The 14,374-nt window shown below is 48.2% G+C and overlaps 1 long non-coding RNA gene and 1 pseudogene across 1 annotated transcript; one reads left to right on the forward strand and one right to left on the reverse strand.

Annotated features, from left to right (window-relative positions):
• Positions 1 to 1,124: 1,124 nt before the first annotated feature.
• On the forward strand, positions 1,125 to 7,228 carry LOC119321073 (annotated as a pseudogene).
• A 2,728-nt stretch (positions 7,229 to 9,956) lies between these two features.
• LOC119323690 lies at positions 9,957 to 13,871 on the reverse strand. The gene is made up of 5 exons (XR_005156458.1): positions 13,157 to 13,871; positions 12,857 to 13,082; positions 11,986 to 12,774; positions 11,762 to 11,846; positions 9,957 to 10,242 (listed from the first exon to the last, which is right to left on the reverse strand). It is a non-coding gene; the product is annotated as an uncharacterized LOC119323690 (long non-coding RNA).
• Between the last annotated feature and the right edge of the window lie 503 nt (positions 13,872 to 14,374).

The following is a 14,374-nucleotide window of genomic DNA, read 5'->3' on the forward strand; positions in this document are numbered from 1 at the left end:
CACTATCCTCAAGGGCACTACTTCTCTTCTTCCTTCAACCTCCCGGTGAGCTGACAATTATTTGCCTCGTTGTCCCTTGCTCTCTCCTCGCCTCACATTCGACGAGGATCTGCCTGAGCCCTCGTCGGCGAAGCCACGACTAGCCATGACATCCTCGTCTCGTGCTCGGGGTCCAATCCAAGCGTCTATCACATCTGAAGGGCCCCCACCCACACCAGTTAACCTGTTACCACACCTTCGTTGGCGGTGGCCCCATCTCCGGCATGCTCCTGGCGAGGCCTCTCCGAGACATTGTGAGTCGCGACCAACAACATCGCCATGTCTCAATCTCGGGGTTTTGCACGGGAATTAGTTGTACCAACAATTTTTTCTTCATGCGGGTCAAGAAAAGCAAACGTGTTTTACTATTAACATATGTGTTGCATATATCTTCATTTGTCTTGGTAAATGACGTGAACTAAGTACCTACCATACCTATTTCTCAAGGCTCCGAAAGTTGGTTACTCCTTCAAACATGTTTGTCGACATCTTGACAAGTGTAGGAAAATGAAGCTTTTGTTCATTACACTATATGTGTGTAAGCAAACGCTATATTTGAGTTAAAGGAGAAGAAATGTTTTCCTTTGTATTATTTGAGGAGAAACCCAGTTCCTTCTAGGTATCATATTACTTATTTTTTGAAAGACTAGGTGCTAATGTTATTGTTACTGTTTCTTAAATATTTTGAAATTAAGCACCTTCTTGAAGTCCGAGAGTTTATTCTGATGAGAATTGATCAACAACATAATATTCTCTCCGTCCGAAAATACTTGTCAGAGAAATGCATACAAATGGATGTATTTAGAACTAAAATACGTCTAGATATATCCATTCCTCCGATAAGTATTTCGGGGCAGAGGGAGTATTGTATTTCAGAGTTTCTTAGTGACTGTAATCCTATTATACCAGGGAATAAATTCTCAGTTTTCCCTAAAAAAGAAAAGGAGGGAATTTCCAAGCAGTGCATGTGCACTTACACAATTGGACAAGAAGCAAAGGATCGAAGTGATAAGTCCTGTCTCCCTTTTCTTGTCACTTCCCTGATCTCAGCACATAACCTCTACATATACGCCTCCATCCTTTAATCTCTCCGCACCAACGAACTTCAAAAACTATTCTCAACACTTGTGCACACGCAAAGATTCCATGGGAGCGAAGCTTTCCTGCTTTTCCAACCACGGAGGCAGCCTCTCGCAGCAGCCACACCAGCCGGCGCCTGTCAGGGTCGTTGCCGCGGACGGCTCGCTGAAGGAGCTCCCGGCCAGCCCACGCGTCACCGTCTCCGACGTCCTCAGCGGGAGCGCCGCGTCCTTCTTCGTGTGCAACTCCGACGCGTTCTACTTCGAGCAGAGCCCTCCGGCGCTGGCATCCGGGGAGGTACCGGCCGGGGCAGATATACTTCGTGCTCCCGGCGGCGTTGCTCGGGCGGCCGCTGTCCAGCGCCGAGATGGCCTCGCTTGCGGTGCGCGCTGTAAGACAATAGGCTTTGGGGGAACCGGCACAACCCTCTAAGGGTGGCCTATCACATATATATATAATGAGGTGGTATACAACGTTACAATATACACATGAAAATGCAGTCTAACACCCTTCCTCAATCTTAGCCACTTTCTAATGAATCTAGAAGGGTAAGATTGCGCCTGCAAGTCTCAAACTGTGGCAAAGGCAATGGCTTGGTGAAGATGTCAGCAAGTTGATCCTTGAAAGAAATAAACTTGATCTGTAGTTGCTTCTGAGAGACACGTTCACGCACAAAGTGATAGTCAACTTCAATGAGTTTCGTTCGGGCATGGAATACCGGATTTGCAGAAAGGTATGTAGCACCGATGTTATCACACCAAAGAACAGGAGGCTGTGATTGGGGTATACTTAACTCCTGAAGCAAGGACTGTACCCAAATAATCTCTGATGTGGCATTGGCCACAGCCTTATACTCAGCCTCAGTACTGCTACGCGAGACAGTAGCCTGTTTCCGAGCACTCCAGGCAATCAGGTTAGAGCCAAAGAAGACAGCATAACCCCCCGTGGATCGCCTGTCATCCGGATTGCCAGCCCAGTCTGCATCAGAATATGCTGAAAGACAACCAGAGTCAGACGGCCGAATATGCAAACCATGAGCCACCGTGAAACGAATATAGCGCAAAATCCGCTTAACAGCAGACCAATGAGTGTCACGGGGTGACTGCAGATACTGGCAGACTCGGTTAACAGCATAGGAAATGTCTGGTCGCGTGATCGTCAAGTACTGGAGCCCACCAACAATACTCCGGTACTCGGTCGCATCAGAAGAAGAAAGAACCACACCATCAACAGCATTGAGCTTATCAGTGGTAGACATGGGTGTAGTCGTCGGTTTGCACTTAAGCATCCCAGCTCACTGCAACAAATCCAGAGAGTACTTCTTCTGCGTCATAACAAGACCAGCAGCACGAGAAGTAACCTCCACACCAAGAAAGTAATGAAGCTTCCCAAGGTCCTTGACCGCAAAATCAGCACCAAGTGAGCGAACAAGCGCAGTAGCAGCCGACTGAGAGGAGCTAACCAAAATGATATCATCTACATAGACCAACAAGTACATAGTAACCTCAGGCCTTTGAAGAAGAAACAATGAGGAGTCAGCAGTTGATGATGCAAAACCATGAGCACGAAGAGCCATTGCAAGACGAGCATGCCAAGCACGAGGAGCCTGCTTCAGACCATAAATTGCCTTGGACAGACGACAGAGATGATCAGGGCGATCCGGATCAGAGAAACCCGGAGGCTGGCGCATGTAAACCTCCTCCGCCAAGACACCATGAAGAAAAGCATTTTGAACATCAAGCTGACGAAGAAACCAACCTCGAGTAACAGCCAGAGAGAGAAGAAGTCTGATGGTAGTAGGCTTGACCACTGGACTGAAGGTGTCTTCATAGTCAAGTCCAAAACGCTGTCGAAAACCACGAGCAACTAGACGAGCCTTATAGCGCTCAATGGACCCATCAGAATACCTCTTCACTTTGAAAATCCATTTGGAATCAATGACATTTACCCGTGATTGTGGAGGAACAAGAGTCCATGTCTGATTGCGAAGAAGCGCTTGATACTCCTGCTCCATGGCCTCTCTCCAATGAGGAATGCGTATAGCAGCTTGATACGTGTGTGGCTCAGAGGATGGATCTGCGAGAGCAACATGCACGCCGCTAACCAAGCAACTGTGCCATTGTGACGTTGCTTAGGCTGAAAAATGCCACTCCGACTGCGCGTATGTGGATGTAGAGCAGCAGCAGGAGCCGGCGGAGGCGAAGGTGACGGAGACGTGACGGTCGCCGGAGATGCAGGAATCACCTCAGGCGAGCTCGGGACAGACGACTCCGGGCTGCATGGCAAAGACTGGCCCGACGACAGGGGCTCAGAGGCCATGGGCGAACCGAGGGTGGGCGAGGCCAGCTCCGGTGATACCGGCCCAGACGGCCTTGGCGAGGCGAGAGCAGGCGAGGCCGGCCCTGGTGAGAAGGGCCCAAACACCCTGGGCGAGGCAGGGGCGGGCGAGGCCAGGCCTGGTGATGACTGCCCCGACGCCCTGGGCGAGACGGGGACCGAGGAGGCCGGCCCAGTCGGCGGGGTTGCAGGGCGCGACGATGGCGAAGGCAGCCCAGAAGCCAGAGGCAACCGGGCCAGTACGTCGATCGGCCGTGCATGAGCACGGAAACCGAGGCCATGCAGGGGCGCCATGTGCTCCTCATGCACAACAGAAGGTGCCGAGGATGAAGGCGATGGCGACGAAGAGGAAGACGGCACTTCCAGAATCTCCAAACGAGCCCCACGACTAGTGCCTGCACCATGGTTAGGCAACAATAGAGGAGAATATGCAACATCATCAAATTGGTCAGAAGCAACAGAGGATGAATGCATGACAGGTGGCTCGGTAGTGGACACAGGGAGTTTGGCAAAGGGAAAAACATGCTCATCAAACACAACATCCCGAGAGATGTAGACACGATTAGTGGGAACATGAAGACATTTGTATCCTTTATGAAGAGAGCTATAACCAAGAAAAACACACTTCTTGGAACGAAACTCGAGCTTACGCTTGTTATATGGACGGAGATGGGGCCAGCAAGCACACCCAAACACCTTGAGAAAGGTGTAATCCGGTTGTTCATTAAGGAGAACTTCAATGGGAGTCTTCATATTCAAAACACGAGTGGGAGTACGATTGATGAGAAAACATGCAGTGGTGAAAGCATCACTCCAAAAACGAAACGGAACAGATGCATGGGCCAAAAGAGTCAGACCAGCTTCAACAATGTGACGATGCTTACGTTCTACTGAACCATTCTGCTGATGTGTATGTGGACATGCTAAACGGTGAGTGATCCCAAGCGACTGAAAGAAGGAGTTGAGGTTGCGATACTCGCCACCCCAGTCCGACTGAACATGAACAATTTTGTGCTTGAGAAGGCGTTCAACATGTTTTTGGAACTGAACAAAAATGTCAAACACATCAGATTTACGTTTGATAAGATAAAGCCAGGTAAAGCGGCTGTAAGCATCAACAAAATTGATATAATAATTATGACCACTAACAGAAGTCTGAGCAGGACCCCATACATCTGAAAACACAAGTTCTAAAGGATGTTTCACCTCACGACTGGACTCCGAAAAAGGAAGTTGATGACTCTTCCCCTGCTGACAAGCATCACACACTGCTACATCTTTATTACTAGACACACTAGGAAGCTCATGACGACACAAAACATGCCGGACAATAGGTGTGGCCGGGTGACCAAGACGAGCATGCCACTGTGACGGAGATACCCGAACTCCAGTGAAGACGCGAGCGACGCCAGGATGCTCCAGACGATAGAGACCTTGGCAGAGCCGCCCACTAAGAAGAATGTCCCTCGTGCCCCGATCCTTAATAAAAGATCAAAAGGATGAAATTCACAAAGCACATTATTATCACGAGTGAGTTTAGGAACTGAAAGAAGATTACGTGTCACAGATGGAACTCGAAGAACATTGCGAAGTTGAAGACTCCTATTGGCATGTCTAGTGAGAAGTGATGCTTGACCAATATGAGAGATGTGCATACCTGCTCCATTGGCGGTGTGGATCTTGTCGGAGCCATGGTAGGGTTCACGAGTGTGAAGCTTCCCCATCTCACTGGTCAGGTGCTCTGTCGCCCCAGAGTCCATGTACCAGTGGGGATCAATGGAGTAGGACTGAGTGTGTCCCTGTGGCTTCTGCGGCGGCGGACGATCAGCCATGGCGACCTGACGAGCAAAGTTGCGTGTATCCTTCCCGTCATTGCCAAGACCAAGAAAACCCCGCTGGAAGCGCTTGTGACACTTCGAGGCCCAGTGCCCATCGCGACCACAAAGCTGGCACACACATGGACCGCCAGCCCCTGGTAGCGTCGCAGTAGGAGGAGGGGCCGAGGCGGGTGGTGGTGACTGCCCCGAAGGAGCCCTGGATGAAGCAGAGGAGCGACCACCCTTGGTGGCGGCGTTTGCCGAGAGGGCGCCGTTGCCCCTGGATCGGCGCGTCTCGACTCGTTGCTCAGTAAGCAGGAGGCGTGAAAAGACCTCGTGTGCTGGCATGGGCGTGGAGTTGCCCCTCTCATTGATAATCTCAACTAGGGCGTCATACTCCTCATCAAGACCATTGACAATAAACGAGTTGAACTCGGAGTCGGTGAGGGGCTGTCCAATGGAGGCCAGCGTGTCGGCGAGACTCTTGACTTTGTTGTAGAACTCAATGGCGGTGGAGTCAAGCTTCTGACACTCCCCAAGTTGGCGACGGAGCCCAGATACACGAGCCTGCGACTGTGCCGCAAACAAGCGCTCAAGAATAGTCCATGCCTCGTGGGATGTCTTGGCGAAGACAACAAGCCCAGCAACGGCCGGAGAGAGCGACCCCTGGATGGAGGAGAGGTTCGCCTGATCCTGCCCTGTCCAGACACGGTGAGCCGGATTATAGACCGGACCATGCACGCTATCAACCAGCGCAGGAGGGCAAGGGAGAGAGCCGTCGACATAGCCAAGCAGGTAGTGACTCCCAAGAAGCGGAAGAACCTGCGCGCGCCAGAAGATGTAATTGTCCGACGACAACTTGATGGTGATGAGATGGCCGAAGTGAAACGGCGGCGGCGGCTGCGATCCCATCGAGGAGACCGGCTGAGGTGAGAACACCGTGGAGACAGTCGGAGGGGCAGCCGGCGCGGTGACAGAGGGCGCGATGGCCGCGGTTGACGCCGCGAAGCCTGCCAGCGCGACGTCCTCCGCCACCAGCGGCGCAGTGGCCGAGGGTGCGACAACCGCGGTTGACGGGGCGGCGGTGGTGTGGGCCACAAGCGCCTGCCCGGGCGAAGTAGCAGCCGGCGGAAGCGCGAAGAGGGAGCCGACGCTCCGTGTCCCGATCGGCGCCTGAAGGGAGGCGGCATCCAGCGGCCTCGAGAGAAGTGCCGCGAGGGAGGCCGGCAGAAAACCGGTGGCGGTGGAGCCGGACGCAGCGGCGGACGTCATAGCAGTCGGGCGACGGCGGCGGCGGGCGCGGCGGCGGCGGCGGCGGCGGCGGTTTAGGGTTTTTAGGCGGAAGCGGACGTAACCTAGCGTGATACCATGTAAGACAATAGGCTTTGGGGGAACCGGCACAACCCTCTAGGGGTGGCCTATCACATATATATATAATGAGGTGGTATACAACGTTACAATATACACATGGAAATACAGTCTAACACGCGCGAGCTCGGCGATCGCGGCCAAGAAGCCGCAGCAGAGGCGCGGGCGCCGCAGCGGCGGGAGGAAGAAGGTGCGCGTCATGCCGGTGCGCGAGGAGGTGGAAGACGGCGAAGACGTTCTGCTGAACGAGAAGCTTAACGAGCGGACGCTCGGGGAGTTTGCGGTGTCGCCGAAGAGCCAAGAGAAGATGGCCGCCGTGGCGGCGCGGTCGCGGCTGAAGATGAAGCTGAAGCGCGCTCTGAGTATCATTCAAGAGGTTGCTGAGTGAAGCACATCTCTAAAAGATACTGTAAATACTAGTAGTAGTATTTTCTATTTTGTTTTTTGGTTTTGTTTGAAGCCATATTTTAGGTTTAAGCCCACATATTTAATTGGTTTAGTAGATTTAGGATAACAAGAACATGTATTCTGGGAAAGGGTATGTGAATATGTCCCATTGTGTATGTGATTCACTAGAATACTAGATGCAAAACTACAAGAATGCAAAACACTGATTCTTGTGTTGTTAGATTTTCAGCAGATTCTGTTCAATTTACACATTCGCTAATCCTCAGGCAACTAAAAATTTCTGTAGCACAAATCCATATTAATAGGGAGAACAACAGAGCGCCGAGCACGAGACACGGATGCCGCAGATTCGATGGCGAGCGCGAGCCATCAACAAGTGGGAGCCAGCGACGCCACGGCGCCTTGGAGTCTCAACGGGTGTGAACCAGCGATGAGGCGGCTCGCCGCAACATCGATTGCCGGAGCGAGTGAGACTGGACTGTTGGGGCTGGGGGCTGCAGGATCGTTGCTGGCGCAGAACGGGGAGAGAGGGATTTCGAGGTATGGTCGGTGTGGCCGTTGAGGGGAATACTGGACGGCGATCGTGCCGCCGATCGCGGGTGGCGGAAGCAAGCGGTTAGGCAATCATTTGTGAAATGGAGCGTAGCTGCCAAACTACATAAACAAAGCTTCAGTCAGCATATAAGCATATAACCAGAAATGCAACTGCGCGCTTAACCGAAGAAGTGAAGGACGCGTACTTCTCTCCGAGCATAAAGCAATGTTGACGGACGGATAACGATCCTGACAACTATCACCATCGATGCCAGGGCAGATTGCCGAGTCAACCAAATGGTTAAACAAGTCGCAAAGCGATTCGCAGACTGCTCATGGTCGCGTCTTGTACTAGTACGGAATTGTCAAATGCACCGGATAGAAGGCAAAGGAGACGTCAACACGAGAAGTAGAGGGGAAGGAAGCTGAAAGCTACGCCAGCAGACCGGCCTTCTGTGCCCGATAAACATTGCATTCCGGTCAGACCTCTCAAACCAGCATAGCTTGCAGGAACTTGTGCTGACTCGAACAAAACTTGCGTCTCAAGCTCTCGACACAGCAACATATAACTCGCTTCCTTCCCGCCGACAGATTACAGATTACGAGCAATCATCTACTCCCTTTGTTCCTAAAAATATAAGACCTTCTAGAGAAGTCTGTACGGTTTACATAAGAAGCAAAATGGGGCGAATATGTCGATAAATCACGGGTGGACATGCGGCCACGCGAGGATGGTATCTCATCCATTCGCTGCACGTAGATCAGTGCAGTATTTGTACAACAAGCCATGTATATTGATTTCTTGGCATTGTATATCAATGTTGCATAGTCAATGTATGACACGTCAATAAGTGTGAATGCCCCACCACACAATAAGTATGCATACCCCATCACACAATAATTGTACTGATCCCACATTATTGTTTTAGAGGAGTTAATCGACAGCCTGCACCACCTTGTGTATTTTCTCCCATCCTTTCTCCATCCAGCAGCTTCTCTCTTACTCATCCTCCTCCTCCAGTTCATGCATTCTGCTCATCCTCCTTCTCCAGTTCATGCATTCGGTTCATGCGTGCATAGCTAGTTAGAACTCATCCATGAACATACAGAGCTTCTTTTCCAAAAAAATGTAGATGTAGAGTCGTAGCAATACTGCACTTCATATTCCTCATCCTTTTTTTTCTCAATCCTCTACGTCGTAGCATCAGTATTTTATCTCCATCAGCTCCTCCAACACCATTATTCTATGGTCATGTCCTAATGTCGTTCGTGTGTTCATCAATGTCCTGGAGCGGAGCAGCTCCTTAGCTTCTCCAGCGACGCCCCGCAAAAAAAAAGGTTCTGCAGTGACACCCATGGCAATGAGGTCCCTCTACTCCCAATAATCAATATAAGTTGAGGTTCATGTCGTAGAGTCAACTGTGCAGATGTATCTAGGGCAAAAAAAAAAGCTAATGCTAGCTCTAGCAGTTTGCCATTCTTGATTCTGTTGAGTGCTAATGTTCTAAGCGCCTAAATGAATATTTGCATGCAAGTTATTAATTATAATATCGATGATAGTGCCGTGTGATTTACTGTTTATGCATTGTAAAATTTTAAATTCTGCCACAAGTTATAAGCAAAACATGTGTGCCCTCTAAGCCATACGTGCCGGCCACACTCAGGAGGGAACATTAATACATCCTTATCATGCACGATTAATGCCTGGCCGAATCCAACTGCACTATTAATTGAACGTGTCCCCATACATCTAAATTGATGGCATTCAAGACCTGGACAACGGTCACATGTTGAGGGTGAAGAAGCTGCTGAACATATGAAGCTAGTGTTCTGTCCTCACATTGTCAAACAGGAAAAAACAATATGAGCGAGTGCATGTTGTATGGATAGCAAATGATAGCCTAGATGGGTTCTCAAAGAAAAAAATGACAGCCTACATGAATCAACTTTGTCAACGCATGTGTAATACTGCAGCATTAACATGAATGCATGTCTCTGATGAATTGATATAACAGTACAGCTACGTTATACACACACAAAATGAACTTGGGCAAAAACAACCCACAACAAAAACGGCAGGCCACACTTGTTAAGTGACATTCAAGACGTGCAGGTTAGAGACAGAGACATGTTTAAATGCCTACCAGCAATGGACTACCAGACAAAGTTGTATACATACGAATTTAAAGCTTCTTGGCCCACTCCTGGCACGTATACATCAGTGTATTCTTGCTCATTATTGAATATCACTCACCGTATTGAAAAACTACCTATATTAATTAGTAATCTTGATGCCCATGCAGATGGCCAGGATTACGGCAGCGCTTGCCATCATGTCCCAAAAATTCACGTCCGCGAATATGTGCTCTAGAATATGTCTATATACATCCATATGTAATCCATATTGAAATCTCTAAAAGGACTTATATTTAGAAACGGAGGGAGTAGCGCATGAATTCCTGTGCATACATTTTTAGCTGGTTGTTTTCCCTTTATTAGGGAATGCGTTCAAATGTTAACAATAGTAGTAGTACCAAACTCCCTGTTCTTTTAAGAGTTTCACCTCAAGATAAGTCCTACTAACCTAATCTCTGCTCTCCTTGCTCCTTTGATGAATCCCCTGGAGAAGAATTGTCAAGCCGACACTGCAACAAGATACCTGCCCCATAACAGAGATGTAGCCGGACCATGTCCAGTAGTTCAACTTCCAAGATATATAAAGTAAATACCGAAGTTGTTTATCAAGTAGAAAGGATTACAGTACAATTACTTCTCAAATACAGTATTATAACTGAATTGTTGCTGGCAATCATAAACTACAAGGGAACTTAGCTAGCACGAAGATGAACTACGATAAATTTCTAACCAGTTCAGCGGAATGATTTGTGATTGGTGCTACTGATTTGTTTGCTGCTACCATATGATGGTTGAACTGTAGCTGATCAACTGATAGTTGAATTGGCAGTTATGAGAGAATATAGACAATCTGCTGAAAAACTGATTGTGTATATCAAAGAATCTTTTTAGACCAATGTGTATATGAAAATTTAGACAACCAAATTTAGACATGCTAGTGGAGATGCTCTTAGTACTAGCGCCGAAGGGTTTCTGTTGACATGTAAGAGCATCTCTAGCAGATCCCTATTCTAAAAGTGCAAAACAGAGGCACCAAGAGGATAGCTTGCGCTCCCACACGGGCGCCCTCGCCTACCTCACCTACCACATTCACCGCCACCGCCCCCACCTTCGTCGATGTGGTGTCTGGGTGGGTGCTTCCGTGCGTCGCCTTGCATGATCCAAAAGTGGAGACCATTGTAAGCAACTTCATTGACCAGGTCTCCAGGCGGATCTTGCCATGTGTGGCATTGAAGGAGGGTGTGGTGCGCGCAGCTGGCAAGTTCCCCTGACCCCGCTCCTCCTCCTTCATGCCGTCTTGAAGCTGTGTAGCCACCCCCTTCAGTCTGCCATGCGCCGGTTGGGGAAACTGCTGCCCCTACGCCGGAGGGGCGTGCCCTGCCCGCCAGTCCTGTGACGAGGCCCCGTCTGCGCTCGGTGGTTATTGCCCCTGCCACTTAGGATGGCAGCCACCTACCGCGGAGATCCGGCCATAAAGAGATCGACTGGGAAATTGCCAGCTCTCGCCGGGCGCGTGACCATCGTTTATACGCCCAGCTTAGGATCCCCTACCTTGAGATCTGCCAGTTTCGGTTCTTTCATATCGTGTCCTCGATTAATCCGACTGATGGAATCCTCCTTGCGGGTGCCCACACCGACTGATAAACCCCCCTGTTACTAGCATTGCCTTGGGCTGTAAAGATCATGAGCTTCGGCCTCCATGGGCCTTAGCTGGATAATATATCGCCGTGGGCCTACCCGGTGGGAGATAACCTCATCAGAACAGAGGTAACGTTTCAGGAAATACAAACATGCAATAACTGGAACTAACTACTGCAAATCATCATGCCCGAATAGCATGTTCAGAATGCCAATTACGACTGACTTGGACGTGCCTGAGTTGAGACATTGGTGGTTCATACTTCATAGTCCATAGCTTTTTTAGCTCACTGTTACGTCAAGACATTACAGAACCTATCTTAAATTAATAAAAAGGGCAAGAAGAATAGATGTAAGTTAATCTACTATGATGCTCAATTTACAGAAGGGCAGTGAGTTCAGACCTTGGTGCAGTAGGCAGGTCACTTGAGATAGTTAGCACAAATCATCACACTCGGCAGGTCATCATCAGAGAGAATGATTGCAGGACTGCAGGGGATGCGTAGCCATGATCAAATTTTATGTGATCCGCAAGTTCCACAAAATTATCAGAAGCAAGGGGTCAGTAACGAAAATTGAATGGTTACAAAAAAAAATCAACAACTTCCAACAAAAGACAAGCACATACATCCCAATTATCTTGTTCTCCGCAGAGTCATCTCTCCAGCTCATCCTCCGAGAATACCTGAAGTGTGCTTAGTAAAAATACCTGCAATACCCAGTGTCAGTGGACAACAACAAAATGATTTTTCGACTGTGCGGGCAGTAAGAGACAACACCAGAGAAGAGTGAAATATATAAATGAGCAATGAACATCGAGTGCATGTCACCCTATAGGGCCCATGTAAGGCTCATGAGTTACAGAGCAAAGTACAGAAAGCAACCTAACATCTAAATACACCTGAACGGACAGATGTAATAAAAGGACAGAGGGAGTCATTACTATCAGAAACAAGTATAAGTTTATACATATTGGATTAAGATTGTTTAAGAAATACACAGGGTTAAAAAAATAAGGAAAGGTTTTTGCATTGTCTAATTAAAGCATTACTGCCAAGTTCGTCTAAAGATAAAATGCTAGTAGGAAAAAGCAACCTAATACTTTGTCAAAGGGAGTAGAACTTGTATAAACTACAAAATGTGGAGCCCTGATAGCTTCTAAGTAACAATACATCCTACTCACGCTCCCCATTTTGTGAACTGGGGCCAACCTAGCCATAATTCTAAAGCTTCTTTCAGATAGTGTAACTGAAAAGCTGTCCCAAGTTACCCAAGTACTATAAAAGACGAGAGCAGCACCATGATACAGCATACTGACTGAATCCTGACTTAAAAGCCTCCAGTTGTCTTGAGATTCCACTTTTAACCGTAGTGTCGACAACAAATAAACATATTCTTCCAAACTCTCGCCAGTTACCTGAAAATAACATGAGTAATTTAGAGAATACTTTAATCTGCTGATAAGCCAGCAACTGAGAGTGCAGAGTCAAATCAGTTACATTATCTGAGGTACCCTCTGAAGAAAGCACATATTCTGGATATACTGGGACAACAAAGTCAATAGCAAGATCCTCAATTTTACAACCTCGTTAACACAAATCAGATGTGCTCTGGTATCCCCCCTTGAAGATGATTCTAAGTATCTCTTTTGACAAGTGCTTTCAACTCCATAAGGGTTGTGGCCAGCTCAGGATCAAATGAACTGATATCATATATATTAAGCTCCTAATAAAGAAAAGCTTATTAGATCGACTAACAAAAGTAAGAAAGCGTAGTATTTTGTTGAATCGCGGGCTCACCCTGTCCGTGACTTTGTCGTGTGTGTCTTAGATGTGGCGGCACATACAGGAGGAAGGGAAGAGGGGCTCCTCTTCTAGGTCAGCACCTCTCATGGGCTTGGGCCCAAGAGACAGATCAAGATGGGCTAGGGCCCATACCGGTTCAACACTCCCCCTCAAGATGGGTGGTAGATATCTATCATCCCCATCTTGTCACACGCCAAGTTACAGTCCTTTGTTCCCAGTCCCTTTGTCAAGCAATCTGCAAACTGCTGCCCAGAGCTGACATAAGTAAGGCTGATGATCCCAGCATCAAGTTTCTCTTTAATGAAGAAGCGATCAATTTCCACATGCTTCGTCTTATCATGTTGAACTGGGTTATTAGCAATGGCTATAGCTGACTGATTGTCACACCACACTCTTAAGGGTCCCTTCCTCAAAAGTTTCAACTCGCATAGTAGGTGCTTCACCCAGAGCATATCACACAACCCTTGAGATAATGCTCTATATTCAGCTTCTGCTGTTGATCTAGACACAACAGTCTGTTTCTTGCTTCTCCATGACACCAAATTTCCTCCCACAAACACACAGTAGCCTGAAGTTGATCGTCTATCATCTTGACAGCTAGCCCAATCAGAGTCACTATAGCCATCCACCTCAAGATGTCCACTCTTCGCAAACCACAACCCTTTACCCGGAGTCCCCTTCAAGTATCTCAGGATTCTGTGAACAATATTAAGATGCCCACTCCTTGGTTCATGCATGTATCTGCTCACCACCCCCACGGCATACGTAATGTCAGGCCTGGTATGACACAAGTACAATAACCTTCCAACCAGCTTCTGATAATCTTCCTTATTCACTAGCTCACCTGATTGTGCTGTTATTTGATGATTTTGTTCAATTGGAGTAGGGGCTGCACGACATCCCATCATGCCCATGTCACTCAAAAGATCCAAGGTGTATTTTCGTTGGCACAAAGATATTCCCTTCTCTGTCCGAGCCACTTCTATGCCAAGGAAGTACTTTAGATTTCCCAAGTCTTTTACCTCAAACTCCTTGCTCAGACACCCCTTCACTCTCTTTATTTCCTCCTCATCATCTCCGGTGATGATGATATCATCAACATACACTGCAACAATGGTGATCTTCTTATCAATGTGTCTATAGAACACCGTGTGATCACCATTACATTGGCCATACCCCATATTCCAAACAGCTCGTCTGAACCTATCAAAC

The sequence above is a fragment of the Triticum dicoccoides genome, chromosome 6B, assembly GCF_002162155.2.
Source record: "Triticum dicoccoides isolate Atlit2015 ecotype Zavitan chromosome 6B, WEW_v2.0, whole genome shotgun sequence".
In the NCBI taxonomy this organism is placed as follows: domain Eukaryota; kingdom Viridiplantae; phylum Streptophyta; class Magnoliopsida; order Poales; family Poaceae; genus Triticum; species Triticum dicoccoides.